Source organism: Tenrec ecaudatus, chromosome 7, assembly GCF_050624435.1.
Source record: "Tenrec ecaudatus isolate mTenEca1 chromosome 7, mTenEca1.hap1, whole genome shotgun sequence".
Classification (NCBI taxonomy): domain Eukaryota; kingdom Metazoa; phylum Chordata; class Mammalia; order Afrosoricida; family Tenrecidae; genus Tenrec; species Tenrec ecaudatus.
Window position 1 is genome coordinate 78052120 of NC_134536.1, and position 4946 is coordinate 78057065.

At 35.4% G+C, this 4946-nt stretch overlaps 1 pseudogene; it reads right to left on the reverse strand.

Moving 5' to 3' along the window:
• Positions 1–478: 478 nt before the first annotated feature.
• LOC142453986 (U7 small nuclear RNA) lies at positions 479–544 on the reverse strand (annotated as a pseudogene).
• Between the last annotated feature and the right edge of the window lie 4402 nt (positions 545–4946).

A 4946-nucleotide genomic window follows, 5' to 3' on the forward strand; every position in this document is an offset into this window, starting at 1 on the left:
GGAGAGAAGTAGGGCCTTATTATTGTTGGGAGACCATAAATAATTTTAACCTTAAAATTATGATTACTATAAAATTAAAGGATATCAAAGAAAAATTTAGCCTTTTGTGGAAATTTGCATTCTGTTAGTGAGAAACTATAATAAATATATTATTATAGTAACTACTACATAGCAAATGGAAATGATGAAGTGTGTGTTTTTTAACCATTATACTTACGATGAATTTTCTGCTTCCTAAGTGTGGTACAATTCTTTCATTTTCAGTGTTGGATTTTTTGTGTATCTCAAATGAGAAAGAGATCATGTGAATCTGTCTGAAACACATCTTACCTGGCCTACCAGAGTTCAAGCAAATTAAATTTTATTATAATGCTTGTTAATGCTTTACCCATAATATAAAAACAAAAGACTGTATAAGAAAGTAGTTTATGGAATTTATAAACAAGAAAAAAATGGTTATATTTGGGATTTTTTGAGGGGTGGCGTTCTGGAAAAAAAAACCCAGAAAATCTGTTAGACAAATTCTAAAAGAGGTGTAACACTTATGTATGGGATTTTATAGATGCGGGAAACAGACAGACTCTTAATGCGCTAACAGTAATGGTACCACAGAGAATTCTAGTGACAGTATGGAATGAACATGGAGCTGCTAAGTTCAAAGTCAATGATTCAAACCCACCAGCTACTCCTCAGAAGAAAGATGTGGCTGTGGACTCCTGTGAAGATTTACAGTGACGTGGGGGGGTGGGGGAGGAGCTCTCCTCTACCCTATACTATCACTACAATCCAGACTCAAGTTAATGGCAGTGGATAATGGCACCATCTCCATGCATCTGGTTTGTGGCGGCTGTGATGCTAGAGCCATACTACTGGCATTTCCAATACCAGCAGAGTTACTCAGAGTGGACTTCAGCAGAGCATACAGGTTAACCATAAACTGGGGAGAATGGTGCTCTACTTTAGAAGGATTAGCTACTGAAAAATGCACGAATGGCAGTGGACCATTATTTAGTATAGTGCCAGGAGATGAGTCCCGCAAGTTGCAAGACAGTCAAAACACAACTAGGGAGGAGCTTCTTCCTCCAAATATAGTCCACCTTAATATATGGATGGAGAAAAACAATATGAACCTTCGTTTGCTGGTAGGACGTATTCAAAATGGAAAAAACAATCAGCTGAATATATCCACTAAAAACCAGAGAACTTATTACATTTGTGGACCCACTAAAGTTTTTATGTCAATCATTGCCAGCAGAAGCAATAATATCTACTTTGGGAAACAAGAGAGAGTGAGAGACAGAAATAGTCAAAGATGCTTAATACACTTCTTAAACTTAAAGAAAAATAATTGGCAGCTGATTACTCAGAATGATGTGTCTCTGTTTTCTCTGAAGCTTTTCCCTCCTCAAAAAATGTTCTCAACATAGCAGTTGTTTTGAGATCACTTTTGCTCAAGTCCAGTAATTAAGTGAACTATCAAAGCCCGGACGTGTGGTTGCTGTAGTTGTTCGGTGCCGTCCAGATGTTCCCATTTAGTATTGATTGACCTTGGGTAGAACAGAATGAAACATTGTTCAGTAGTGCGCCATCCCCACAATTGTGATTATCTTTGAGCCATTGTGAGAATCGTGTTGTCAATCTGTTGCATCGAGGGTCTTCCTCTTTTTCTCTGGCTCTCTCCCAAGAATGATCTTTCTTCCAGGGCCGTGTCTCTCCTAATAACCTGTCCAAAGTAGGTGATACCAACGCAGAATCATCCTTACAAGTGTTATCTGGACAGTGTTTCATGGTATTTATTGCATTCTTTAGCAACATGCTAATTCATGTATCAATTCTTCTTTGTTCTTCCTTATTTATTGCCCAATTTCACATGCTTATGAGGCAAGTGAAAATATCATGGGTCAAGTGCAGCAGATTTGTAGTGTGATATTTTTTGCTCCTTAATACTTTATAGAGGTTTTGTGCAGTTGATTTTCCCAATGGAGTTAGTTGTTTCATTTCTCAACTGTTGCTTCTGTGATCAGTGGAACCCAGTAAATCTGAATCTTCAATATTTTCTGTTTATCATGATGTTTCTAGGTCCATTTGTGAGTATTCTTGTTTTACTTATATTGAGTTGTAGTCCACAAGGAGGGCTGCAGTATTTGATGTTCACCAGCAAGTGCTTCAAGACCTTGTTTAGATATTCATAAAGTCATATATAAATTACTACAGACTTCCTAAGTGATTTTCTTGTTCCAACTTCACAGCTGTCAAATAAGATTAATTTCCAATATGCTATTATCTTCTGTCAAAATTTACAGATGAATTCCTATTTGCTACTTGACAAAACTATGAAATCCTTTGCATATTATTATTTGGCTCCACCTATATCTCATGTTCTTGTCTACCTTTAATCAACTTCTTGTCCCACTCGCCTTATCTTCATCTTTCCCCTTGTGTTAGGCTGGGTTGACTAGAGAAACAAATCCAGAGACACTGTAATATTTATAAAAAATAGCTTTATCTCAAGGAAAAATTTGCTTCCATTAAACATCCCTGCCCAGTTCTAGTCAAGTCCATAAGAGTGGTACCAGTCCATTAGCCCCTTTTGAGAGTCACATAGTCACATGCAATGATGTGGGATGCAGAAAGACCACACGTCTGCGCGCACAGTGGTGTGGATTCAGTGGTAGTGGCCGCAGCACAAGGCTTGCACAGGTCTCATGGTAGCTACTCAACAGGATGGTGAAGGCAGAGGGAGGGAGAGGTTTCTAGGACTCTCTTTATGAGAAAGTCAGGACCACAAGGAGTCACCAGGAGGCTGTGCTCTGATTGATGGACTACACTTTATATATCATGTTGACATGATATTATGTAACTACCACATTCCTCTCCTTGTTAAATATTATAAAAACCTGAAAAAGTTTTTCTAATCTTTGAGCTCTCCACTTAAATTTTTTTTTTCAAAATGTACTCTGTTCCCTGACCCATGACCTACTCTGGCAAACTTTGCGTTCCTTCGTCTTTTCTCTAAATATGATTCACATTTTATTAATGATTGCATTATTTCCATTATTCTCACCTATCTTTTTCTTCATCACATTGACTAGTTGAGGAAATATATTAAGCATTTACAGTGGCTGTTATATATGTATAGATTCAATAAATAAGCCAAAAAAGGCAAAAGAATAAAGACAGATTTATTCAGAATCTGAGAATATTTTAATTCCTTAAGGAGGAATATGCAGGCATGTTATCTGGTAATTTAAAAAGTATAGCCAATTAATTTAAGAGATAACTCTATTCTACAATCAAAAGCTGGTATTGACTTTTAGCTCTTAAGCTAAATTATTTAATTCATGTATTTCCTTTCTAAAGATGGAGTTGTGATTTGTACATTACAAACTAGTATTTCTGGCCCCAATAAAATTTCAAGTTAAATTATGAATGCTGTCTCAGATATTAGACTTATTATATATGCATTAGACTGGGTAGACTAGAGAAACAAATTCATGGACACACATATGTGAATAAGAAAGAGGTTTATACACAAGAGCAGTTGAATGTTGAGAAAACATCCGAGCCCAGTCCACATCAAGTCCTTAAGTCTGATATTAGCCCATATGTCTGACACCAATCTATAAAGTTCTCTTCAGACTCACGAAACACATGCAATGACTCTGAATGCAGGAAGATCACAGGCCAGTGGGTGCAAAGTCAGTGGCGGTAGAAGCATCTCAGCACTGGCAAGGGTTTCCATGTGGCTCCACCAGATCCCAGGGCTGCATCAGGGTAGGTCCATGTGGCTTCTCCTCAAGGATGTCTCACAGAAAGTGAGCAGAGAGAGAGAGACTCTGCTTCCTCCAAGGAAGAAAGTCAGGAGTTCCCAGAATTCTCAGGAGAAGGCCATGCCCACACAGAGGCCTCATTGGTCATATCTTGTTTGACAGGCCAGACTCCATTCTTTCACTCAAAATCCTCTCAAATTGACTCCAGATTATGTAACTACCATAATATACAAACAACTTTTATTAAATTTGTAAACAACTTTATAGATTTTGTCACTAAGGGCTGATAGATATAAATTACAATTATGATTTATTTAAATGAAACATTGCATTAATGTTTTTTTTATTCTATGCTTAGAATAAAGTGTTTTTCAAGAAGATCTAATATACTTTTCTTTTTCACCTTATTTTTACACAGAAATTGGAACAAAATGAAAGGCCCATTACATTAATATACATCAGACAAAACACATGTAAATATTTCCCAAACAACAAAACACTCTCCAAATGTATCACTCTTCTTAATTACTTAAGCTATAATATAAAAAGAAGTAAAGTGAACTTTTTCATTTGTAGTCTGTTTATGCCCTACGCTTCTTTTGCAATATATCATAGTTAATGGAAAACTTCTTTCTTTACTTGGGGATGTTAAGCAAAATTTATTTGGAGAGTTGAATTTAATTACAAATTTTTATTTTGTAAGATGAGACAAAACTATGAAATTTTGTTTCTTCATGTATACTAATTTTAATTTTTTCAGCATGAAGAAATTTCCTATTTGTAAACCACTTCTGCCTAGTTTTGTATAAATATATTTACTGAGTATGGGATATTGTTTTCTCACAAGTAAATTTAAATTATTATTATTATTAAAATATAAATTTGAATTGTTTAATATTGTAAAGCTATCATTTTCTCCAATTATTTTATATTTATAGTTATGAATTCTGAGATTAATACCTATATTTCTTTATAGAAATAATGGTTTCTGAATTTAGGATGCTATTGCATTATATTGGACTAAGATATGATGTAAATGACCAAGAAATCCTGTATATTTATGAGGGACGAGGAAAGCAATAACTTCTAATTACTGGCTCTGACTCACTTACTGGAAAATTAATAATGGAATCAACCCAAGTAACTAGCAATGCTATTGGCTCAGTGCATAAAGTA